Source organism: Aythya ferina (assembly GCF_964211825.1).
Source record: "Aythya ferina genome assembly, chromosome: 2".
NCBI classification, from domain to species: domain Eukaryota; kingdom Metazoa; phylum Chordata; class Aves; order Anseriformes; family Anatidae; genus Aythya; species Aythya ferina.
Genome location: NC_140297.1, coordinates 156,554,656 through 156,581,817, shown reverse-complemented (window position 1 = coordinate 156,581,817; position 27,162 = coordinate 156,554,656). Strand labels below are relative to the sequence as shown.

Below are 27,162 nucleotides of genomic sequence, written 5' to 3'. Positions count from 1 at the left end.
TCGCTCAGCTCAGACGGAGCATTTCGCATAAAGTTTGCTTCCCTGCTGTAAAAAATAAATGCCACGGTAACTAGAGGCTGCAGTGTGCACGCCAGGCTGCTGCAGCTCGGGCTTTGGCTTGGTTAGCAGGTGTGTTCTTCCTTGTTTTGCTTTCAGTAGGGTGGATTTGCTGAGGCTGTTCGACTCGTCATTCTCTCAGCACTTCTAGATGCTCCCCTCTAATATCTGGGGAGATCTGAAAATACCCCTCTAGCTCGGAGGCTGCTTGACAGTGCCTTGTATTGAACATGAGAGAACTAGCTCTCATGCTAATACAGGAAGACTCGGTCTTTTTTTTTACCAGTTAGGGCTTTTTACGACCAAATACCACGTTGCCACCTGAAGATAGTGGCAGTTTTCAGCAGAGTATGCCGTCCGCTGTCCTTTGAGCTGTGTTTACTTACATTTGTATTTGACTATGTTATAGCTGGTGCATTAACGTGTTCATTCGAAAGACTATTTGACAGCATGAAGCCTATTTGCCCTTTCAAAGATTAGATTTTAAGTGGCAATCTCCTTTTCTGTTACTATATACATACATAAATAAACATATGTAAGTAGTCTATAGAATATAAAGTAGAATGTAACTTTAGCAGATGACTTAGATTTGCTTCTCTTCATTACGGTGTCCGAACTCTCCTCCTTTGCTGACAGATTCTCTCTTCCTCGATCTGTGTCTTGTCATTTATTTGGGCGAAGTGAATACTGGACTACCGTGCCCTCCTGGTTTACAACAGGGCTTCCATGCACATGCCTGTATACTCACGGTGCCCTATACTCCTGCCTGAGCTGCAATACTTTCTGTGTTCTTAAGCTCGGTTGGTGACAGGTAGAAAGGGCTGTTTTTACAGTATTTTGCTGTTTTGACCATATTTTACCTGGAAACAAGTACAACTTGCCTGGGAGGCTGTAGCATTTTCTCATGCAAAGAGCGGAGATTCATGTAGGAAGCTCGGAGCCCATCAGTGTGCAGAGGATAGTAGTGTACATTTCTGTAGGCTGAGGTGCTTTGGGATGTCAGAAATGTGTAGGTTTAAAGCATGTATAGCAACGGGGAACCACAGGAAGGGAAGGGGATAATAAAGAATGGTGCTGAAGGATGTTCTTTGACAATTGTTCATTGGGGAAGCTCTGTTCCAGGAGGATACGCGATCCCTCTTGCAAAAGTTTATTAATAGTTACTATCAGTATCTTGCCAAACTTATTTCTGTTTTGCATGTTTCTTCAGTACTAAAGTAGCTTCAGGATGTTATCAGATCTACTGGTGGTCTGTAAAAGTGCGCATGGGCGGTATTTCTTTATTTTTCATTTATCCTAAAAAAAAAAAAAAAAAAAAAAGGTTCACAAGAGAAAAGTATGAGTTTCTGTATTAAAGTTCTCAGGAAAATAAGAATAGATTTCTTCTCTGTTTCTTGACCTGGACAGCGATCTTGAATGTTCATCTTTTTTTGGTGGTTCTTATTTTTAATCTAACTGTGTGTGCTCTCACATACATTTCCTTCTCCCTCTGAAGCTTTCCAGACACACTTCAAGAAGCACATGCCGTGTATGCATTAGTGAGCGTGCTGTAGGCAGTAAGTGCTCTTGTAAAAGTGCCTCTAAATAACCATCTCAGGCTGTTTTTTAAAACAGAGTGAATAAAACCCTCTGTCACCTATTCCAGAGTGGTAAATCTGTCTCCACGAACTTCTCCTCAGAGGAGTGCAAGAGGAATCAGTGGACCACAATGTCTAGCGATATGCATATGATAGCAGGCTAATTTATGTCTAACCTAATTGCTCTCCTTGATATTGCAACGTGCCTGCAGCGATTCCCTCCTCGCCGTGCTGCGTGAAACTCCGGAAGCCTTAATTTAATGCGGGAAGGTTCTCATGGGCCGTGGACCGTGGTGTAGATGTGATCGATCTCTTCTTCCTCCGGGCTCTTCATCCTGCGAGGTCTTCATCCTCCGGGCTCTTCACCCTCCCGGCGGGACGTGGTGCTGAAGGGACAGCTCCGGCAGCCTCCACGCCTCCTCCCCGGCCTCTCCAGGGCAGCCTCCGCAGAGAGGGGATTCGTTTGGGTGGGATTTGGGCGTTGAAGGCCAGGTTGGGTTGGCTACTGAAAGCTGAAAGCCTCCTGTGTGAGGTGAAGCGCTGAGTGTTGGCCAACTCTCACGTTTCCTCGAACCTTCAGCGTTTCGCCTGGGGTAGAGGGCGGGAGGTTGTTGCTCACTTGTCAGTCCGACTGCTAAACAATGAAACCAGGGCTGATTGAATAAATGGAAACATTTTTATTTATCTATCTATCTATTGATCTATCTATCTATCTATTTATTTATTTTCCACCTGTGGCAATATTTTTTTTTTCCTACTCCCCAGGTGCAATGATGTTTTTGTTTGTTTGTTTGTTGTCTATTTTTTGAAACAACTGCAGGTGCTACACATTTTTATGGCTCTGCTCTTAAAATTCACCAGCAGAAGGGAAATAACCACCTCTTCATGAAGTTTGGGTCCTGCTTGAATCCTGTGAAAGTTTTTAGGTGATCAGAACGAACTAATAGGCTGTTCTTGGCTGTTGCCAGTTGCTGAGTTTATTTCGGGATTGCTCTCACTTCAGAGTTAGCTAGTATAATTTCCTATCCATTTACAGTTACAGAGCCAAAACGATGACAGAGAGTGATTTAATCCAGTTCTCCATCCAGCTATTTGTCTTTTCTGAGAAACACTGCAGAATATGCCACTGAGTATCAAGAGGCTGGCTACGATGAATGAAAACACCAACTTTTGAAAATAAAAAGTAGCTCCTAGGATTCCCACTAAGTTTCGGTGCCCTTTTCCACAGGTTTATAGGAGTGGCTAAACTGCTTCTGTGTTAGCAGGTGTCGACACTGTCAAAATGTGTTGTTGGTATGGCTATCGCTCTACCATTTAGGCCTTAAAGGGTGATAGTCATACTTGATTTAACACCACTGAGCTCTAGTAAACACTGAATATTTCTGGAGGCTTGTGTAGAATGTAAAGAACTGAAAGCTGTTTGTGTCACCCTAAAATGAACTGAAACAACAAACAGATTGAGGATTTTTATTTATTTATTTTTTTTCCCCGGGAAGTGACTGTAAGGAGAACAAAATTGAAACAGTGTGTGTGCTGTGAATTGCTAGTCTCTTTTTCTAGCTTTTAGGCCTTTGTTTTCAGTCTCAAACCTACTGTAAGCAGTGAATGAAGTATCCTGGTGAACAGAGACAAAATATTTTTGGAGAATGTGGTGCAACGTCTGTAATGATGAATGGAGAAACCACCTACTGACAGCTGTTTGGCTACTGATACCTAAAGATTCAGGAGCTGTTTACATCCAGAGGAGGGGATGGCTTACTTCTGGTGGCCTCGCAGCGAATTTGAACCTGCATTAATGAACTAAGCAATCACAAGCTTAAACCCAGATCAGGATAGCTGTTTTGTGCCCTCATCCTTTCTCTGCATCTCTTTACCCTTCTGTAAAATGGGTATAAAATACTCACCGTGCTGATAGTGTTGCGATGTTTCTAATTTGGGTTAGAAAAAGATATGTTTTAACGCGTGAATTGTTTTGCCAGCGGTGCTCCTCCTTTAAGGCCGGCCTCTGGTGGTTTGAGTCTGCTTTTGGTTTTTGATAGATGGCAATAGCTAAAAGCAGTCCACTGAAGAGCTGTGAGTAGGGAATCGTGTCAGATGGACAACTTGCAGTGGAAAGAAAGGAAGACAACAAGACATAGAAGGAGAAAGACCAATATTTTGTTCAGTTAACTGCTGTGCTTGTGAATTGCTGGGACCATGAAGGTCATACCTCATTGAAAAGAAAGAAAAACAACAACAACAACAAAAACACACACACACACAAACCAAACCAGAAAACAACCATGACAGAGTAGATGAAAGCCACTTTATTATTAATAAGCTCAGGTGAAAGCAGAGAGAAAGATTTTCTGGTGTTTGTAGATCCACAGAAGTAATGGATCTGTTCTGATTCACACCACATGAAGTTTCAGTGGAGATTACTGGATGATCAGAAGTTGTATTATCTGCTTGTGGCATCTCCTGGACAAAGAGGAGATCAGCTTCTGTGAACCACATGAAGATGAGTTTATGTAGAGTTTGCTCCCCTGCATAATTAAAATATTCTGCAATATCTTTTCATGCTATATCATTTGTCTCATGGAGAATTAACCAAACGATACAAAACAAAACAGAATATCCAAATAACGCTGTGCTAAGGCAGAGAGGACTTGGTATGGCTTCTTTGCTCACACGCTCACAGAAACAGTTCCTGAGTTCTTGAAAACTGGTTTTGCAATGATACCTTGCATTCCTGCCAGAGGCACATTAACAAAAGCTTTTTAAAAATCACTGATAAGCAAGGCAAAAATACAGCTCAGACTGATGCTGAACTGCAACTTCCAGCTGTATGGCTTACTGGCAGGGCGAATGCAGCACCTAGTTATAGTCTGAAAACTATTGGGGAAGCATCGAGAAACCTCTAGCCACTCTGACAGGAGATGGAGTCAGCAGATATCCTTAGCATAATCTGGGTTGAGAAATTGGAATTTTTTTTTTTTAAATATTTGGTGCCCTTTCTTCTCTTTCTAAATATTATTCTTCATTTCTTTCTTGAACTGAAGCAAGTGAGGTTTAGATGAGGCACTAGCAAACTCTTCCCAGCTGTCAGGGTAGGTGTGTGCTGGAAGAGATTGCGTAAGGAGGCTGTGGCATCTCCATCATTGGAGGGTTTTAAAAAGAGTTTAGACAAACATCTGTCAGGAATGGTTAACTTAGAGCTGCTTTTGCCTTTGGGGTGGAAGATGGACTGGCTGACCTCTTGAAGTCTTTATCAGCCGTATGTTGTACAGTTTTCTTTTTCCACATCTCAAACCCTCGTAGTTCCTACACTGGTTGGTTTTTCTGGAAAAGGAAAAACGGAGATCTTTTACATTTCATTTTCTCCACTACATAGCCTTTGCTTATTGATGATTTTTCTATGCGGTAAAATCATTCATATGCTTTTGCAGGTGTCAGCATAGAAACATCTTTGTTTGCACCCTGACAAGGTGGTAAGTTAGAGATGTCATTGAGTCTTAAGGGGAAGAAAACGATCCCCCTGATTCAGGACGGCAAGCAGAAATTTTCCAGGCAGAACTGTGAGGGAGAGGAGGTGTTCTAGATGAAGAGTAAAGGAAGAAGTTTATCTGTTAGCTTTGGGCTTGTGCCTGCTTCCACTAGAATGAAGTGGAATCCTGGATGCTGCTTTCTTTGGCAGTAGCATCAGAACTGTGAGGCTTGATCTATGGGACAATGGATTGATGGATGCACAACGTGTGATCTGGGGCAGACCCTGTCGGTCTGGCTCAAAGCAAGGACCAGAATGCTGTCGTCTTCTCTTGAAGGCAGCCTGAACTGAGGTGCTTAGTTCCTTTGGTGCTGGAGCACATTCCTTCATGAATGCTGAAAATGATGCTCATGGCTTCGAGCTGGAGTTACACAGCACTTTATATTCAGAATGCTGTTCTGACATTAGGTGATTCATCTTCACAACACCTCTGTGTAAAAATTATCCTCAATTTAGAGACAAGAAGATAAAATGACTTTCTGAAGATTCAGGTTGAGAACTATTTCTAATTGCCTAGCAGCTCACTTCTCCCTTTCAGACCACATGGCATTACTTTATAGCCAGATTAAACAGTGAAGATGAACCAAAGGCACAGCTCCATAATGAATTCCAGGTGATATTAGCAAACTCCTGCAGCTCAGGTCTTCTGACGTGCAATAAAAGCAGAACCTGGAGCTTTACTATGTAAAGGAGCATTTACTGTTCTGGGTAATTATTTGCATTTTAGAGTTTTTAGGTACCTGGTTCCTGTGCATTTTTCCTGACAATCCTTGACAGGATTCGGGCAACGGCTGTATGAAATATCCCCCTCCCCTGTAACAGATGCTGGCAAGGACACTTGCTGATGATGCAGAACTAATCAGTAAGAGACCTTGCTGCTTCTGAGCTGAACTACAGCTTACTGCGGGCTTGCAACAGATGTTTGCTGCATGTGGCAGGCATGGTCATCTCCTCTTGGTTTGGGGATGTTTTTGAATAAAGCCATGGGCTACTTCAGAGATTTTGTATATGTAGATTCATACGTGCAGAAGTGGTGTAGTGCAAATTAGTTTTAAACCATTGCCTTCTCTGAATGCATCCATGGGATCCACTGACTCCAACATAAATGTATGGACAGCTGCCTTGCCAGAGGTTACCTATATCCTACCAGGTGTTTGCAGCTTGACTCCTTCCAGCTAATGTTGATGTTGACAATGCACCTGTGGCTGTTTCTTTGGTTAAAGTCAGATTAGGGAATCTACGGATTAGGGAATGTAGGAAAAACAAGCAAACAAAAATCAACACGGAAATTAAGGCCTGTTCAAAGTCTGCTGTAAATAATGGAGAGACTGTCTGGACTCAGAGTAGATTTGAATCAAGCCATTACATGACATCAATTCTCCAGTGCAAGGAGCTATATTCTGTAGCAAACCATTTCCTCCCAAATAGCTGTAATAACAATTTTCAGATTTTTCTTTTAATAATGAAGCAAACAGATTTTGTGGAGTGCTGAATTTGACATTTCTACTGATTTTTAGTTTATTTAATTGAAAGTGGAAAGCTCAAGCATACAGCTCCTGAATACCTTTACCTTAGCTTTCAAAAAAGAGAAATCTTGAGGAAGAATTTTGATGGATTTTATTCTTTTTATTTGTTTTGATGGTGTCGTTTTTTCTTTTTCTTTTTTCTTTTTTTTTTTTTTTTAATTTTTAAATTTTGTTTTCTTTCATTGCTGCCTGACATTAACAACCTCTTCTGATCCACTGAGACTTTTTGGTTTTGTTTCTTCTTGGAAGTGTAATGCATACTTTACTGTTTCAGGGGGAAAATCTTTCAAAATTTCTTAGTTTTTATTTTTTTTTTAGGAGTTAACTGACCTTTTTTTAATGCCTGGCCAATTGCTACAAGAGGCTCATGCAGTAGTCAGTTGAGTCAGTTGGTTAAGGGGTTCGGTATCCTTTTTAACTGCTTTCATTACAGAAATGATTCAGGCATGTCAGTGGAAGACATATCTGTATTAAGGACTCGTGTATTTGTTACTTGTTAGGACGCTTAGGAGGGAATAGACTGTCTTGTCCTTTCAGTTCCCTGCACCATCAAGAAAGAAGAGCTTCAGAGAAAAGCAGACAAATAGTGGGGTTAAAAGGTATCTGATGGGAAGCTGATTGTCTCCTGGCTCTGCTGTCACAGAAGGGGATCGCTCCCCTTGCTAACTGTGAGCTATCTCCAACAGGAAAATTTCAGAGAGCTTTAGGAGCTGATGAATGAGACCCACAGCAGCTCTCTAATTGTACAGTGCAGGAGATTAGCTGCAAGCAAACATTCGTAGTCTCCCAATTTAGGGATATGCTTGGTGTGCTGAAGGAAAGGTAGGAAGAAAAGGGATTTGCTCCCAAGGCAATCGGCACTGTCAGCAGTTTCCAATGTATGTTACTATTAACTCATTACAGAGACATTTGGGTGCAGATGGAATATTTTATTTCTTCCATCACCTTTTGTTTTGATGTCCTGTAGAGAGGATGTCCTCTTCCTATGTTTAAACCACCATGGGCCATTGCTATGGGAACTGTATCACACATTAACTGTTGTAACACACCTGTGACCACCTGGAGGTTTGAGTTTTCCCTTTCCTACATCTCACACCCATCTGGATCTTTTCAGGACCAGGCACAGTAGGAGAAGGTGTCAAATGCTCTTGTTTCAGAGGTCTAGCCCTCTATTACTCTAACTAACGAGCAGTTGTTCTTAGCTGTTAATAGTGTGGAGTATATGGTAAAACAGGTCTGGCTCCACTCAGTAAAAACAGAGTTATTGGCAGCAATAATTTTTAAAAATCTGGAATTTGGTACTTGCATTGACCCTGCTCTGGAAGTGAGGGGACCTGCAATAATAGGAACTCAGCAGCAGGAAGCACACAGAGCCCTCACTATAATCTTCTGTGTCCCAGGTATATTGTTTAAGGCACTGCATCGGAAATATTTTAAAACTCTTGATGTAATAAAGGTGATTGATTATAATCTTGCACCTCATACCTGCAGAGGTGACCGAACGTCTCAGTGCTCTTCCACAGTTGTTCTGGTCTTTGCTATTTTTTTGGGGGTTTCCAGAGGTAGACCAGGAGTTGTAGAAGAGTAGCTTTCATGATACAACATCTAGTATTTTCTAGAAACAGCAGAGGGATGTCATTGCAGTATTATTCAGAATTGTTACATGTACATGTATGAGGCTGTCAAAAAATCTGAATTGCCTTGGACTCCTAAAGAGAAAAACAGCAAAAATGGAAGTCTGGCAACCAATGTTTGGGGAATGAGAGGCTGTCTGAGAGTTTGAAGGCATTTACACACCATGACTCCCCTGTGTCCTCCATCAAAGTGCCTGATCTACTGCTGGTGTGCTGCTGGACACCAAATATGAGTTATCTTTGCAGTCTTTTCTGCAATATTACTTAGGTGTGTAAGAAATGAGATGAAACTGATTCTAGTCAACTGATAGACAATGAAATGACAATGGATCTCTGTCGCTGGAAGCACCTGGAAATCCCAGAGATTTGACTGAACTCTTCAGTTGACTTTCCTACTGATACATTAAGAATTCAGTGATCTTCTCAAGCTCTCTCCTTCAGAGTTTCTCCCCTCCTTTGCTGTTTCACATGGCAGTTAATATCCCAAGACAAGGATGTAGATCATGGAATCACAGAATGGGTTGGGTTGGAAGACCATCTAATTCCACCCCTCTTGCCATGGGCTGGGATATCTCCCACCAGACCAGGTTGCTCAATGCCCCACAGATGATAGCTGTTCAGTCTGTGTTGGTGCAGTTGGGTTTTGCATCATTTTTTGGTACTTTTGCTTGACAAACAAATAAATGAGCATCCAGTCTTTTGGCAGCAAAGGCTTAAGCTCATGATTTGCTCTTAAAACACATCCTGCCTAGTAGTAAAAGGCCTGTTATTTAAAGGGCACTTTTCAAAACAATTAGGGCTTTAGTAGCAATGTGTTTGCCTTAATGAGTGCACTCTGCCAGTCAGAGGAAACAACATAAGCTGATACCTACTCATGTAGGCCAACAGAAGCAAATTAGCAGTGTTACAAGTCAGTCCATGAATGTACTGCACATCCAAGTGGTTTGTTTTAACACTTGAGAAGCACTTGATATGATTCAGCGCGGCTTTATTTTTGTTTTCTTCCCAAATATCCACCCCCAATTATGTTTTCATTTAGAAGCCTTTGTACCAGTCCTATCCTATTAAGCGATAACCTAATCTGTATGGGCTGCGTTCGGCTCTGCTTTAACTGTTGGACTGGCACCAGAGATAATTTTCCACAAAGCCTCGCAGTCTTCCTGCATCGCTTTTGCTGCATGAAGTTTGCTGTCAGTGCCCTTACAACGTAGGCAGGCCAGCTGCTGGCACTTTGGTATTTTGGTGATGATTTTTCAATCGTGGGTTTGACGGTGGTTTACCTCCATGTTGCTGCTTCCAGAGCTAGTAAGATGAATATGTTCTGGCTTATTTATTTATTGATATATTTTTATTTCAACTAATTTTTTCTTTCCTCAAGATGAACCACAGTAAAGGCTGGTGATACCACAGAGGTAGAAGCATGGCATGCGAGCTTGGCTCTGAGTATTTAGCAATAGGTATCACAAGGGAAGTTGCTGGCTCTCGAACATTTGTGGTCCTGATTTGGATGACTAGTTGAAACCTGGCTTGCAGGTCAGGAGCTAAGCAGTTAAAAAAAAATTTCCATGATCTCTTTGGAAAGAATCCAGCCTGGGCTTTTCAGATCTGACCAAAGCCACAGCCTGTTGTTCCTGAAGAGCTTGAGGTTGGTACAGGGAATAAGAAAAAACTATTAAACAGCATCGAGGAAGAGTTAGATTAGCTACAGAGGGAAAATCTTTTCAGCAGTGATACTAGTGAAACACCGAAATACATTGCCTGGGGAGGGTGTGGGCTCTTTTTTGCTAGGTCCTGAGGAACAGGATAGACAAGCATCTGTCAAGAATGACCTATGCATGCTGTCCTACCTCGCGGCAAAGTATGGACTAGTCTCCTCCTGCCTGATTTTCTCTGGTTCTGTACACACACAGGCTGTTTGAAGTTTGTCTCAGATCTTGCTTGGGATCTATGTAAGTTTATCCTGTCCTTTTTTTTTTTTTTGCTAAAGGTTCCTGCTTCCCTGAGGGATTATTGGTGCATCCTACAATTTCACCTCCAGCTGAATATCTGGATAAGAATCAACCTCTCTTCTCTTAGCAGCAACTGCTCACTGTCAGCTCTGTCACCAGTTTTTTTTATGGCTACTGTTTGAACAGTTCTACCGGTGGCTGTTGCAGGGAAAAGCAAACACACTGCCTATCTCTGAAAAAGGGACAGGAGACAACATGGGGAGTTAATGCTCAGTCAACCTAAATTTGATACTCAGAAAGATATTTGACCAAGCCGGTAAACAATCAGTGTGAAAGTACCTAGGGGATAACAAGGGACAAGCTGGAACCAGCACAGATTTTTCTTGAGTAACTCACGTCAAAGTTATCTGGGTTGGTTTTGTTTGTTTCCTTGTTTGCTTGTTTTTCAGTAGAGTAGCTGGTCTAGTTGATAATAGGGGTGCGGTAGATCTTGACTTTTATAATATATATGTATAATAACATTATAATGGCATTGTAATAACATTGAGTTCTCATAAGTACAGTAGAAAAACATGGGCTGGATTGAATTACCACAGAGGGGTGCAAGGTCTGGAAGCACACGCACGGTGGACTAGAGGTTGCAGTGTGGCAGCACTTATCCTGTGTGAGACTCCGTGCAGGTGTGGGTAAATGGGGCAGAAAATACAAACCTGGTTGGCCTTTGCTAAATCTGCCACTGGATAATTTCACAACAGGGATAAAAGAAAAAATCTACAATAATTATTGATAGTTTTTTGTTAGATTGGATGGTCATAAAATCCACGGTCTTATGAGGGTCTGTCTTGTGGTTGGTACCATTCAGTTTTCCCATTAATGGCTTGGCTGATAGAACAGAGAGTACACATATTGTTAATTGTGAGAGGGGTGGCTAGCACTCGGGAGGGCAGGAGCAGAATACAAAATGATTTTGATGAATTGGAGAAATGGTCTGAAATCAATATGATGAAATTCAATAAAGACAAGTGCAAAGTATTGCACTGCAGAAGGAAGAATCAAAAGCACCTAGAGAAAAATGATGTGAACTGACTAGATGCATGTACCGCAACCAGAACATGGTGATAAAGTGGATTGTATTCTGAATATGTGTCTTTGGTGTGAGATGCACAAAACAGGCATGTGTTGGATGTAAGTCGCAGAAGCAGCTATTCTGTTTTGTTAGAATTGGCGTGGCGTCAGCTTGAAAACTGGGTCCAGTTTTGGGTGCAGTGTTTTGAGAAAGGGACAGAAAAATCAGTGTCAGGAGGGGAAGCAACCAAAATGCTAAGGGAATGACCTATCTTGAGTGTGAAATGAATAGAGGTTGTTTAGTCTGGAAGATGAAGGGAGGAACAGTAACAGCCTTCAAATATTTATGTGGTTGTTGTAAAGAGGACGGCAGTAAGTTTCTCCACATATCTACCCACAGTGTTTGCGCTACAGCATGGCAGATGTAGGTTCACTGCCAGCAGTGAAAACAGCTGTCACATCATCTGCAGGGAGCCTCCCACGTGCCAGTGGTTGGATATTTATCTGAAGAGGTTAGTTGTCCAGCAGGCATGGGCTTGCTATGCTTCAGCCTTCCTCACTGCTGAATGAACTTGGTTACCCCTTGAAGTCCCTCCAAGCCATGCGTTCCTAGGAATGGGGAGCTGATAAATGCTATACAGGAGCTAGTGATAATTTGAACAACCCCCAAGTGATGGACTAAGATTTAAACATCCTGGAAAAGGTCAAATAGTTGAAAGGTTCCTTCTAGTTCTGGCATCTGGGCTTGTGTACTCTATGGGTGTTGCTGAGTACCACGCTAAATGCACAACATTTGCTGTCTGGCTGTGGGCTTCATTGCAGTCAAGGCTGAATGTGTCTTAAAGAGAACGGTTCTGCTAGAACATGCATCAAAATGCATCTTGCAGCTCCTGCTCATTTTGCGTTTTGGGTTACAAATTGTCACGTTGAAACAAAGAGGTTTCTCCTCTTTCCCTAGATCCCATGCATACAAACCAGCAATTTCCATAACACAGACAATCACCCAATCTGTTATCTTGGCAGACACCAATGCGTTTCTACTTCGGAGGAAAGAAACCTATCCCATAATACACCTGTGCAATATATGGCGATGGTGATTTCGTTGCTAACCCCCGCAGCAATCAGTTTATGCCCTCAAGCATGGGATTTGATTATCCTTGTCATTATCTTAGCTACAAATGTTATTAGCAGCCATAAAATTGTCCATTAAAGTGAGAGGAATTACTTGCCTGTACCAAGGGGAGAACAGATAATTTACTACACAGATTTTAAGCCCAAATGTACTATTTTTCCAGAAGAACCCTCTAAGCTTTTGTACAAGCCTCCATTTTTTTTTTAGTATTTCACAACTTGCTTCCCCTTCCATGAGCTTAAGTTTGGGTCTTTATAAAATAATAGATAGATACATGTTGTTCTTGAAATAATCCCAGTCATGACCATATAGTTCCTCATGTTCCATGGCTTGGGTGAATTTGTCCCTAAACCTGGAAGAGCAGATGCCCAAATGTTGTTTGGGTTCCATAATTTCTAGGCTTCAGTTTTGGCTCAAGCTTCATTTCCACACAAACGATTCTGGAGGTCTGGGACTGGCTTGGCATGCATGGACTGACTGTAACATCACTGGTTGAGTGTAGAATCAATTGATTTGCTTCTGGAAGTGTCATTTTTGTAGGTTTTCTTGATACTGCCGTAGTATGTTTTTATGAGAGGAAGAGATGAGGTATCACAGGGACCAAGAAAAGGTGCTGTGGCTGAGTGGGTGAGATCCAGTGTCTGAAAATTTTCTTTGTCTTCACTGGGACTGGCTGATTCATTCCCTTCCCACCACCTTGTTAATTCCTGTTCATGTATCAGTTCACCATAAAGCTGCTTTCTTATTCCCATGTGGTATTGTGTTCCCACCCCCTTCCATCAACAGGGAGTGGGAGAGACCACCTACGTCTTTCCCAACAGACAAAAATGGTGGGTCCTGACAGACTGGGACAGATTCTGATCACCGTTGCTCTTTGTAAATCCTGTGGAACCAGGTTGTTCCAGTGGAGTTGTTGGCTTTAAATGGAGATGAACGTGTTCAGAATCTGGTCTTGAGAGCCTGTATTTTGTAGGAAGTATCCCCTCCTACTCATCCAACAAATTCACACACACACACAATGCAGCGTCAATATTAGCTCCTGTAGCAAATGGAAAATGTTGCAGCAGCCTGAAAAAAAAAAAAAAAGAAATGTTCTCAAACAGGGCTTAAGAAAGTAAATAAACATCATATAACCAACAAAATCGATATGGTTCCTTATTAGCCATTACAGATATCTCTGTCGTTGTCTCCATCACCCTGTACAGATTTCAGAGCTGTGGAAAATGTATAACCCAGGAGACCTCATTTCAGAACTTAGAGCTGCTATATTAAATGCAGGGTCTTGGGCAGGAGGCCTGAAAGAGATTGATGTTTGTAACAGGTTTTCCCCTTTCTCCCCTGAAAGAGCATTAACTGAACAAAACAAGTGTAAATATATCCAAAATGGATACATATTCATGGGTGTTTCAGTGTTATTAGAAACAGCTCCTCAAAAGCTTTCCTTTCCTGAGTCATCTCCATTGACTTAAAAAATGACTTTTCAAGAACAAATGTTAGTTTCAGGACGTCCAAGAGGGGAGAGCCTTTTAGCTTTCTGCATTCTGAAAGCTTTATATTCAGCTGTGCTTCTGCTTGGAGAGTGTCCTAGACAGAGGAATGCCCTTATGCTTTCCAGTCTAAGTCTCATCACCTTCTTTTACTCTTCACATCTTCCAACACACCCGGTAATATTCAAGCTATTCTTGCAGGCTTTCCTATCGAATTTGTTTAAGCCAAGCTCCTCTTGGCTGCTGAAGGTGTTTCCTCTTCTCCTCTTTGAGAACTTGATGTCCCTTTTGATCTGGGGAGTAAGAGCAAGGTCTGTGGACTAAGCAGGTGGTTAATGATCTTCCCATTCAGAAGACTATGTCATTAACAGTTTCGGTAGAAGTGATGTTAAATTTGAAAGGAAGAAATCGTGCTCTTATGACCCAGGGCCATTCTTTGGTCGCCTGCCTAATATACATAATATTGGGGGAACATCCTGTGTCCTATGTTGACTTCTGCTTCCATTCACAGTGCAGAGCTCTTTGCCAAGGAGAAGCTGGCACGTTTTCCTGCACAGCACATTGGTAGAGCCTTTGAAGAAGAGGAGGAAGCTGAAAACGTCTGTTAGGACAAAATGGACCATTGCTTGGACCATTCATTCAGGTGATTTCCTGAAACAGAAATATCTGGCTTTGTTGGTCTGCAGTTTCCTAGTGTTTTAGTTCTGCTTATCAGATAAAGTGTGCATAGAATCACAGAATGGGTTGGGTTGGAAAGGACCTTAAAGATCATCTAATTCCAGCCCCCTGCCGTTGGCAGGGACACCTCCCACCAGCCCAGGTTGCCCAAAGCCCATCCAGCCTGGCCTTGAGCACCTCCAGGGATGGGGCATCCACAGCTTCTGTGTGCCAGTGCCTCATAGGGAAGAATTCTTTCCTTATATCTTATCCAAACCTAACCTCTTAGTTTAAAGCCATTGCTCCATGTTCAGTTTTTCATCCACCAGTACCCCCAGGTCCTTCTCCTCAGGGCTGCTCTCAATCCGTTCTCCATCCAGCCTGTGTTTGTGCTTGGGATCACCCCAATATGTCTGCAGGGCCTTGCATGTGGCCTTGTTGTTCACCCGGGCCTACCTCTCAAGCCCATCAAGGTCCCTCTGGATGGCATCCCTTCCCTCCAGCGTGCCAGTGGAAAACTTTAACCAGGACGCACTCAATCCTGTTGTCCGTGTTACTGACAAAGGTGTTAAATAGTGGAGTTAAATAGTACAGTGTCCCGGTACAGATCCCTGAGGGACACCACGTGTGTGTGAGCGTGCTGACTGAGACTGCTGGAGAGCCCACAGGAGCTGTGTTTCACTGTTTCTTTTTCTGTATGGAATGGTAGAATTACCTGAAATTTGAATACACATATACGGGTAGGTAGAAAGACAAATTTCTTTCATACTTAACCTTTTAATGTGACATGCTCCAAACCTCTTACAAGTGTCCGTAGGCCCTTTGGGACGTCCACAGCCTTTCATCTTCAAGGGGAGGCTGAAGGCTTTTGTGTCTCCTCTGGCTTCCCCTTCACCTCCCAACTGCAGTGCTTGATGTCGGCCTTGCTTCTTGGAGTGCCTGCAGCGTGAGCAAGACCTGGGGACCGGGGTTTCCTGTCGCTTTTAATGGTGAGCCTGTGCTCAGAGTGAGACAGAAAGATCAAAGGCTGTGCGAGTGCACCGTGCTTGGTTTTGCTTACACCAATATGAATCGATTGACTTCACTGAGTTATGAGGGATTTACAGCTGGGGGAGAACGGTTTCTGACCTAATGGCTCCAAAAGAGGCTTTTCTTGGATGAGCAATGTAATTAGAGCACTGGAACAGACAGATTTCGTGACTCATCTGTGGGTCTGCAGTCTTTTCTTTGCTTCTACTAGGGTGTTCACTAATGTCACCACACTTTCATTTCATCCGTGGGCTGATCTAATGAAGGATCAACCATTGCTTGAACAGAGATCCCTATTCAGCTGCAAACCGTCCTCCAATCTTTGTGTCACTGTGCAAACTTTATTAACCTCAACGCACCCTAGGAAGAGACCCAGCAAGCTCAGAGCTAGGCACTCAGGTAGTTAGGAAAATTTCCATTTTCTTCCTTTGTTGGAGTTAAAAGAAATAAAAAAAAAAATGAGGTGGGGAGCAGGGAGAATGAATTAATGACTCGGTTCACTTACTAATCCCAACTATCTGTCTTAGCAGGGGGCAAAGTGGTGGAACACATGTGCCAACATGGACTTGCTCTGTGAATACAGCTGAAACATGGATTTTGAGATCAGAAAAGCCTTTCCTTCAGAGCTGGTTGGAGGCCTGGGGATGAAATGTTTTTGTTAAAAGATACCAGTCCACTGGAACTGCAAAGCATCAGTTTGGGAAGCTTCATTGAGGATGTTCCCCAGGTTTCTGGAGGAGGAGGTAGTGGTCAGTGTAAGAGGGACTGAGCTTGTGTTTGGAATGAGTAGAGGTGGGCGTAGTCACAAGGGTCTGGCTTATCTCCTCCAAGTGTCTGGAAGCCATGCTGGGCACAAGTGCCTGATGGAGAGGTGGCAGCAAGGAGGTGGACGTGGTGCTGCTCTGGCTGACAGTTCTCCTTCGGTTCCAGTGCAGTAAAAATTGGAGTCAGGGGCCTGACGTTGTAGTTTTGCTGGTGACCATAACCATGAAAACACTAGCAGGTGTATGTACGAGCTGAGTAGGCAGCAGCTCCTAACCTGTTGCATGTATGGTCCAACGTTTTCCTCACCCATCTCTTGTTTGAGCAGAGCTTGAGCTCTGGTTCCTCTTCACCTCTTCACTGTGGCAAGCAGCAATGGCCTTGCTTTGGTCCACCAAAATAACAAGAGCCACTAGTTTCAGAAGACAGTAGGGGTACGCTGGTGCGATGGATTTGGGTCCAGCATAGGATGGGAGAAGTGAGACAGACACCACATCTGGCATCATGGAGGGTTCCTCCAAAAAGGCCGGAGTCTGTGGATATAGGGAACCCGGACAGAGGTGCCCGTTTCTGTGTGCAACCCTAACTTTTGTGCCCGTGTGTTATCTTCTGAAACCTTTGAGATGCCAGGGTGCGTCCACTCCAAAATCACAACCTACTACAGCTATACCCCTGCTAGCTTTAGCCCTACTAATTGGGGAGCTGCTGGTGCGGTGCTCTGCACAGGTTGTAGGACCCACCGAGCAAGGAGGTGAGTTGCTGTGTGCTGTCACTTGGCAGTGACAACAGCACCGCTATATCTGCAGTTGGATTTGATGTTTGTTTTCTTCTAATTTGCCACTCGCTGAAACTTAGAGCTAGTCATGATGATTGGTCCTGTCCTTGGATTCAAGCCCTGCTGCACCGGGCTCTGTACCAGCGTGAAATTCAGGGTAATTTTGAAAAAGTGTCTAGAAGACCACAGAACTAAAGCTCCATTTTCAAAAGTAGCTTTTGCACTTAGGAGGCTCGTTTTCAAGCCAAGTAAGCTCTTACCTGCCAAATACGGGTTTGGAAAACAGGTTGGATGGGGTGCGAAGTCATTGAGGAACATGTGAAAAATACGCCTTTCAGGACAACTTAAAGAAAGGGTACAGGTGCTTGGTAACTCTGAGTCCTCTGGTGAATTGCCTCCTCAGCTACATGCACACAAACTTCCCATGGAGGATTTTGCTCTCCTGTTATTCCCGAGGGAGGAGTTCACCACCTGAAGTATTAATGAAAGCTGCAGTTGGTGCTGTTCTGCTTGTATATAGAAGTTAAGACTGATTTTTTTATATTTTTTGTTTTTTGCGTGCTGACTCATGAGGTGCAAACTGCTGTTGATATTCACAGGAGTGTGGTGAATACCTGCAAAATATGGGATTAAGTAATTGCCCTAAGGAAATTTTGTCGTTTTGAAACAAGACATGAATGACGGCAACAAGTAATAGGATGAAAGGAGAAGATACCACGATAGTAAGGACAATTGTGTGGTTTTCCAGGTGTCTTTACTACCAGATATTGGATTTCTTTTGTTCAAGAGGTCAATGTGTAAAGCTGAGTTCTCCTAATAGCTGTCAGTTGTCACCATCACTGCCTAGCTGAAGAGCTTATCCCAGGAAAAATATTGGCCTCATGCTTTAGTTTGGGGACAGCTTTTGTGTCCAAGAGGCTGTGAGGAACAATGCCTGGAGACATTTTTTTGGAGAAGCCAAAAAATGCTAGTCACAGCTGGCACAAATGGCATTGCAGATGGGGAAGTGGGTGATGAGGTGAGAAACAGGAGCTGGGAAAGATGGAGCAGGGCTGCGTGGTCATGAAAAGCTGGAAGATGCTGTGGGAAAAGAAAAAGCCAGCAGAGAGGGAAGGGTGAAGTTCTTGGGGTATTGAACTGCTTTGATTAACACTTGACATTGATTTCCTTTGATGTTTTTTTTTGAGATAGGTGAGGATATCCCACCTGAATGCAGTGGCTCACATGCACAGAGCATCACAGCTTGTGTGAGTGTCAATTAAAACAACTACAACTTGATTGACCCGCCCTGGGGTGCCAGTGGGGATCGGACTTGGCTGAGGCTTTCTTTATGCTTTGCTTGGTCATGAGGACCTGGCTACACGACGCATTTTCCATTCTGAAAGAGTCTGAAGCTATACATTTGATTTTTTAAGCCTCTAGAGATAAGCACTACCACAACCGTTCCCTGGCTATTTGCACCGCGCAGCTAACAGTGTAATATAGTCCAGGACAACATAAGAGGTTTATGCTGCTTAAAAAGCTGCAATATAAGCAGGGCTGAAGCATGCTAGCACAGCCTTTCCTGAACCTACGGGTTCTGTGTGCTCTCTGCCCTAGGTTTAACGTCAGCCTCGTTAGTAGCACAGCTCTTTTGAATGGCTACCAACACTTCTCAGCAAACTTTGGGGTTAAGGCACTGGTGAGAGGGTTAAACTGTTCCCACTGTTCTGATCTGTGGAGGTACTTGGCTGTGGAAAGTCCTACCTCAGCAGGATGAGACGGCGTCAGGGTAGAAATGCTAGACATAAAGTTCATGGCACCGAAGCCAGATCATTGATCAATAAATTGCAATCCTATCTCTCTGAGCCCAAATATTGCTTTATGACTTCAGCTGGGTTTGTGGACACCTTCCAGTCTGGGGTCTTGAAAATAGACCTCCACGGAGGGAAGCTGCTGTTGCAAATGTGTGGCACATACCCTGATGCTTCTGTTTTCAGTCTGAAAAGTGGGGGCAGAGCCCTTCCAACCTCCCCAGAGCTCTTCTCTCGGTTTAACCACACTCAGGAAGTACTAAACGTTTCTTTCTCTTATGCGTGTGATTGAGGAGAGCAAAATCACCTCGGGAGAAAAGGAACCTCCAAATCCCCTCTCCCAGCCACACCACAACGTCACACTGAAGAAGAATTTTGACTGTGAGCACAACTCCAGGCTGCCGTGATGCTCCTTTGCCGTCATTGCAATGCCGCGGCAGGCGTGCCGCTTCCACTCCCGATTGTGTATTTTGAGCACGTTTCAGTAGTGCTCTGAGTTAACATTTTTTTTTCTTCTCTTCCTCTACAGTGCCAGTCATCGCCTTTTCTTCATTTTAGTGATTAATTGCTCTAAATACTCCTGCTCCTGGACTGCGGGAGTACAATTTCTGAGCTGTATTTCATTTGAACTTGCTATGCAAGTACAAGCGAACTTGGGGGAGTGCACACACCCACGTATTGCTAGGTAGAGATGGTTGCCAAAAGGACACCAAGTAAAAGAACAGTTAGTTCTTAAACAAGGGTATAATCTAATAAGCCAAAAGAGAGAAAATTACATATTGGGATCTTCAGTGCCTTCTCCCCTCCCCACCCCCCCAGTTTCCAAATTACAGCTAGTACAACCCCTGACTAGAGCAGTGATTTAAATATATATAGGCATCTGTGCTTCTAAGAAAAGGAAGTGTGTCTGTTTGGGGAGCTGTACGGAATGAGTTGGTGGATCTCAGTCCAACTTCTGGCAGCCAGGTTTTCACATCACTCAAAGCCACCCCCTCGCCCAGCCCCCCCCCCCTCCCCATGCTGGGGCTTGTGCCAAGCTCTTCAACTCTTCCCCATACGATGCCACCTGCCTTAGCACCTTCCTCCCAGATGGCGTGTTTCTCGTTTTTGGTTGGGGTCCTTCTGGGCTGGCGCTGAGACACGCCGATGGCCTGTCAACCCGATGTGTGCAGCCAGAGGCTTGCAGAATTGCATCTCCTCTCGCTCTCCCCCCTGCACAGCCCGTCCTTCACAAGTGGGATGCCAACTGCCGTGGGCTCTCATCCCCCCCTATCCCCATGAATTAGACACATTTAGCCAACCCCATGACCAGTTTTGCCTGGCATGTGGTTTCGTTCCAGCACGCCAGCAGGATGGCACGGTGCTCTGTTGTGTTAGGTACATCACCCACCATAGGGTGGATGTGCTGGTCCTGTGTGCCAGATGTCTCAGGAACATGTGTATTTTCTGGGATGTGGAAGGACAACACTTTGCCTTTTCTATACCCTGGCTCTGTTTTGCTACAGGCAAAAAGCTTCAGGACTTGCAGCGAATTTAGCAGCACAGAATTAGAAGGTTATTTCGCGCTGCCTGGAGGTTACAATTTCCTCCTCGGTTCCTAGGTGGAAAATCCATGGCTTGCTGCTGCCCTCCTTCATCTGTTCTTAGGATGCCCATTGCCAGGCCCCTCAATCTGGTCTTGTTTATGTGCTGCCTTCCAAACCTCGCTGTGTGAGTTATTTCTTACAAATCTGTCTCTGTGCCTGGGTGTATTTAGTTGTTCAGTGATCCTTCTGTGCCTCTTGAAAAGCACAACAGCCCTTTCTGATGAAAGCGGCACTCTGCAGGCTGAGTGCTTTTACCTTGACTCGAAAACTTAAAAGGAAATGTTAATTGCTTTAGTGGTGTTATTGTTGAAAAACGCACGCTGGGCAGACTAGCTCAAGAAAGATGAGTCCTGGTGCTGATAAGGGAGAGAGCTATCTCTGCAAGTCTGTGAAAAGTCAGTAGTGCCCAGGGCAAATTCAGAAATGGAATGGAAATACCTCGGTGATTTGCTTTCTTGTTGCTTTTGTCTGGAGATGGCAGAACTGACTGGCGTCTCAGGGCTGTGTTAACTTCTGTGCTGCTTTGTCACAGGCTCTGGGCTTCTTCAGCTTGCTGCTTGTGCTGCTTTTTTCTTCTGTGGCGAGTGGCCAGCTGGAATGGAAATGCAAAAGGGAGAGAGAAAAAGAGACTCTTGTGGGAATTGATTAGTTACAGGAGTCATGAAGGACATGGGAAAGGTGCGTGCTTGGTCTTCTCTAGGTGCAGAGCTGCTGTGGCTGGATCAGGACCATCAAATCCAATGTGCATCCAAGCCTGGGGGATTGAATAGGTGAGGAAAAGGTAACAGCTCTGCAGGAGCTGTCACCAGAGCCACGGCATACGACCCTAGAAATATGAGGGTGTCCCTGCTCATTCCCTTTCTCAGATCCCATTTGCTGTAAAACCAAATCAACACGGTCTTGTAGATGCTTGTGATTTGAGATATAGCTGATGTATCTTCATGTCTCAGGCTTGCTCTCTTTTGTGCTCAGGTGCTCTGTTCCCAGTACTGAAACCTCTGCTTTTCTGGTACCTCTGCTGTTGTCTTTTGTTCTGCTTTGTTTTTCTTTTATTTTTGAACTCTTCCAGTTAAACAGTTCCAGTTTTGCATGTGGGCAGAACCGCCCCTCTGTTAACATCTCAACACCTAACACACATTTAGGCATGCTTCAGATCACAAATAGAGGTTACTGTGGAGCAAGAGGAGGTAGGGAATGATCACTTTCTTCTACTCATACTGTTAAAGCTGAGCCATTTGATAGAAAAGGATCCAGCAAGGGAGAGTACAAGGGATGGAGCATGCGATACTGCTGCATGCTGATCAGATGAGGAGGAAGTCTTTGACTTTGGTTTTGGTTCCCTGCACCGATTCTGGATTTTTTATTTGAATAAAAAACCATAAGTGTCATGACAGCCCCATTTTCCAAGCCCCTGAGACAAGGTTTTGAATTCTATTCTGCGAACTAGACACATACAACATAGGCATTGCTGCACCTCTGTTGTGGGTGCCCAGGGACCTTCCTGCTTCTACCCTTTAATCTTACTGTGTCTCAGTTCCCTACAAGTGTAATAGGTGTAACAAGTGTCTCCCTCTTCCCCTCCTTGTGCAGTCAATGCCGAAAAAGAATCCTTATCTTGCTGTGTTTGCACAGTATATAATATAGGTGCTTGCTTGGGGTTTCAAAAGCACAGCTCAAATCCAATAAACTAATGCATTATTTACATTTCTGTATGCACCTGTTACTGTTCTCCAAATTCTTGTTTTTTATTATTATTATTATTATTTTTTTTCATGTACGAATCCATACTCATTCTCCCCAAAGAGGTTTTAATGGGCTGGCAGAATTAAGGCAGGCAGCCCATAAAAATCCAGACACTTAGGAAAGAGCGGCAACCTTAATTATCACCTCAAGTTATCGCTGAGCTGTGTTACTTCTTATCCTGCAAGGTGCTCTGAACTGTGCTGCAGCAGCTGTAAAAATGTAGTTCGTAATAGTGGAGCTGTTTTGTATCAGGTAGAATCAGAAATGCCGTGTTGCATCTTAAGTGGTGATAGTGGTCTTCTGTGTGAGAGTGTGGTGGTAGCTCTCCTATATCAGGGAAATGCCTACTGTCTTATATATGTTGTCTCATATATATCTAAAACTATACCTCTCGTTTACTCCCTTTTTGTTCCTTACCCCACGTTGTGTTTAGTTCATGGGATTTTTGCCCAGGATCAGATGCCGAAGGGTTATACAGAAGGCAGCTGTTGGCAGAACTGTGGCTTGTAGGTGAACAACGATGGCTAAAATTAAAAAGTGCCAATTAATGCTTGTTTGAACTACTCAGTAGCCTACAAAAACGGTGACTAGCCTGAGACAGTCATAATATTCCCAGAAGGACCTGGGCTCTGGGTTTCACTGGGAACTAACAATATTTAATCCTTGCACAAGATGATGTTTTTTCTTGTCCTGTGGCTTTATTTGAGGAAAGATCACAGCAGTTTGGTAACAGTGCTGTGGCAGAACGTGGTTGCTTGGGTTCAGTGCCACAGCTTTGATGGTGGCATTTGGTTTGTGAGGGTTGCCCTAGGTTTTCAAATCAATCTCTTTTGTTGGGATGGTCTTTGTTGCGTTTCTTTTTTGCTTGTCATTACTCCAGAGCAAGCATTCAGGAGGTGGGTGAACTAGTTTGGTAGTAAAGATAGTCCTTTGGAACCAGGTGAGACTTGTCTGGGACTTGTTATCACTCTACTAATGGCTCAGTAAGATAGGCAGAGAAGAACAGGTCCAAGGGAGAGGGGAGGAAATGGTGTTATTGGAAACCAGGTGGTGGGAGGCCAGGATTCGGATCCTTTGTGATCCTTTCAGATCCTCCCTGAGTCTAATGATGATGCTTTTCAGCCTGAAATTTCATTCTGCTCCCAAGAAACATGTGCCAAAAGTGGCGTATTCCCAAGCAAAGGGCCAAGGGTTGAATTGACACTTTTAATAAAAAAAAATCCAGAAAATTACTGTATATTCAGTATCTGTCCTAATTGCTACAAGGGAATCCAGCTGGCTTGTGGACATTACATCTCCTGTATGTCTCCCAGGAGATGCAGCAACCCTCTCTCCAGCACCAAACTTGAGCACAATCCCAGTACAGTCACTTCTGTTCCTGAGTAAAACTTAAGGAAGCAGAGAGAAGAGCGAACATCTTGTTCATCTCAAGTGCTGGGGACAGGTCTGTCCTTGCATCTTTGCTTGATTTTGGCATTGTAGTTCGGAGACTGGCTGCTGCCCATACTCTGGAAGAGTTGTTGCTGCTAGGCAGCCCCAGAGAGAAACCTAAATGTCTTTCACAGCATTACAGCTGCCCGAGGAGGTTTGCTGTCTTGGACACTTGCAATCCAGGCAACTGCAGGAGGAGCCTGAGGAAACCTTACAATGTTTTAAAAGCTGTGGATGCAGTCACAGGATCCCGGACACTGAAGAAGGCAACTGATGAGTGCTCCCCCAGACCATCCCCTGTGCTGCCGATGTAGGAAATTTGTTATGAAAAAACTTCAGGGAGCCCAGCATCGTGCTTCAGCCAATTCGAAGCCATCTAATGCATTTTCCAATATCCTGTGAGCAGGAATAAGGCAACTGTAGTGCTTTTCCTTTTATCCCTGACATTCATCACAAAGACGAAAGCAGTGGTGCTGTGACTCAGCCAACCTGAACAAGCCTGACACCTCTTCTCTCTGATGGGCTGGGACTAGGTTACGATACAGAGTCATTTACTCTTAGTTGGCTTTCAAGCAATAAGGACTTCAGAAACGTCCCCGGTGAGGTAAGGATGAGGGCACTTAGCAAAAGCCGGTTCTTATCTAACTGACAACAAACTGTAAGAAGCTGCTTCTTTGTGGTAAAACCCTAAAATCAGCACACACAAAAATAAAGACGGGGTTGCAAAAATGCCTCATTCCAAAGTGTGTTTATCCATGGTGAAGTGCTTCAACAAAAGGCGTCTTGGGACTCCCTGTTTATCCCCCCTCAATGACTTCTTGACTGGGTTTGCTTGATTTTCAAGTCAACATTTCTTTTTTGCAACGACCAGACGTGTGAACCCAGCTGGGTTCTGGAAATCAAGCAGTGCTGCCTCCCTCCTGACTGCCATCTCCAGCAATACTCTGCAGTCAGCACATGGGAACCAGCTTTATTGGTGGTGTGTGAGCCCGTTTAGGAAGCAGTTCATTCCCCACCGTAGTGAACCTATGGTGTTAAGAACATTAAAAACCTGTTCCTATAAGCAAAGTATGAAGAGCTGACTTAGGGACGTGCCACCTTGGAAAAAAAGGGGCTGCTCCTTACACTGATAAGGTGGTGACTGCAGACTTTGTTAGTTCCCACACTCATATGTAAAGTCACTGGGGTGAAAAGTTGATGCACCTGTAGTGTAGTGGGGAGGAAGAAAAGCCCACGTATGCATGTCTTCTCCCTCTTTCTGGAGGGTCATGTGGATTTCCTACTTGTACATTACAGAACCTCTAGGTTGGGGTGTGCTCAGAGAGACCCCCAAAGGGGAGCATGTAAAGGGGGTATTAGACTTCCACTTACATCTTTGGGATTTTGGGTGGATGTCTGGGCTGGTTTAGGTCTTGAACAGCATTATGGAGAGGGGAAAAAGGAGAATTGATTTCTGGGAGCTGTTTCTGATGCAGCTCTAAATCTGTCTGGTGCTTCTGGAAGCTCTTGATCCCAATCCCGCTTCCAGTTTTGGTTCTCCTTCCATGAAACCACAGAGTGGCTGAGGTTGGAAGGGACCTCTGATGGTCTTCAGTCCACGTCTCCCATTAAAGCAGGCCCTGTGTTAGGTCAGAGCTTTGTCCCGTTGTGTTTTGATCATCTCCAAGGCAGCTGGCTGTTGCACCTCCTCTCTGCTCCTATTCCAGTGTTTGTTTTGAGGATTTTTTTCCTCATACCGAACTGGAATATCTCTCTCTGCAATTTGTGACCATTTCTTCTCCTTTCATGGTGCCCCTCCAGGTGTATCGTTCTCTGTGCCAAAAAGAGAGGAATAATCTCTCTTGACCTGCTCGTTAAGCTCTTACTCATGCAACCTGGTGTGGTTGTCCCCCATTGCTTCAGGGACACACCACTGAGTCCTGCTCAACTTGTCCTCCACCAGGATGCCCAGAGCTTTTTCTGCTAAGCTGCTTGCTAACCAGTCAGGATTTTCAGGCCCCTCGTGACTGTTTCCAGCACGTGCACTTCTAGAGGCAAAAGCAATGGGGCTGGGAATCCATCTGGATAAATAATAGAAAAAAAAAAGGATGGGAGATCTCCAGCCTGAGAGCTCTCACTGAGGGGCAGAGCAGAGTTGCTTCCTTTTGTAGCCGGAGCGATGTTTTTTCCCTCTCGTAGTGCAGAGCTGCTAAAAATTTGCTCAGTATCAGTTGTAACAGTGGTGTTACGATTTGCAAACATGCTATGTTAAGCAGTTAGTGCGAGGCTGCACGCTGGAGCCTGCAGTTCCTCGACTGATTTCTGCTGAATCCTCCTAGATGACAGACGATGCTGAGAGACTACGTCTGTATTAAATAAAATCTTTCCTTTTTTTTTTTTTTTTTTTTCCAGGAAAGATCACTTTCCTCGAAAGACACTTCCACTGATGTACAGGCCCAGTATTTGGCATGAGCTCCTGATTTTTAGCCTTCTTCATTTTGAGTTTCATAGTTTCCTTCAACCCTTGCTAGTTTTACTGCCTCAGATAAAGTGTTTACATCCTTCCAGTGTTTACTGACTGCTGTGAAGTCCTCACCATAGGTCACGTTTGGTCAAATTGTATGTTTATTTGACTGTTTCAATTCTTCATCAGTTCTTTCCAACACTGAAATAATTCCTTAAACCTTTCCTTATCTTGTACAATTAATTATCCTCACTTTCTGGGCCTGGGAGCACTGTAGAGAAGCAATCAGGGGTGAGCTTTTCCCCGCTTGTTTTTCTTTTTTTTTTTTTTCATCAGAACATTCACTTCAATTATATTTCATCAGTGATTTTAGTTTTTAATTTTGCCTTCCCTGATGAAGGTGTGAATGCAAGCATCTGTAAGTACTGCACTGAAGCTGAGACTTCTGAAAACCACATCTATGGCTTGGGTTGAAAAGAAGGAGGAACATCCTAACGGGCTGCCTTAATATTTCTCTCTTCTGGGAAGGCTTCTGGGGAAATGCCATTTCCCAAGCTAAATGTAACTAACGTCAAGGACTGTCACAGCCCGAAGACAGACTTTTGAGAGGGATGAAGAGGGCAGGGTCACAGGTTCACTTTTCCCATGGAGAGATGGGGTGATTGACAGAGCCCTGGTAGGCTTTGTGGTCTGCTCCTCGGTGATGGAGATAGCTAGGATGGGTGCTGGCTGACCAAAGTGGCACGCGCTGAGATGAATTATTTCAGAAGCCAGTCAAAATGCCTGAGGTCTGGGAAATCATGCAGAACTGCTGGAAAACATGCCACCTGGGAGTGGGTGAAGCAACCTTAGCATCTTGTGGTTGTGCCTAGGATGGCTTGGCCAGGGATCCGGCCCTCGTGGGCACAATCCTCTGTTCATAGGATCATAAAATTATTAATGTTGGAGAAAACCTCCAAGATCATCTGGTCGAACCATCCCCCAACCACC

At 44.0% G+C, this 27,162-nt stretch overlaps 1 protein-coding gene across 1 annotated transcript in view; it reads left to right on the top strand.

The window, feature by feature from the left end:
- Positions 1 to 27,162, top strand: part of KCNK9 (potassium two pore domain channel subfamily K member 9) — a 99,196-nt gene that overhangs the window by 7,942 nt on the left and 64,092 nt on the right. The window lies entirely within an intron of this gene.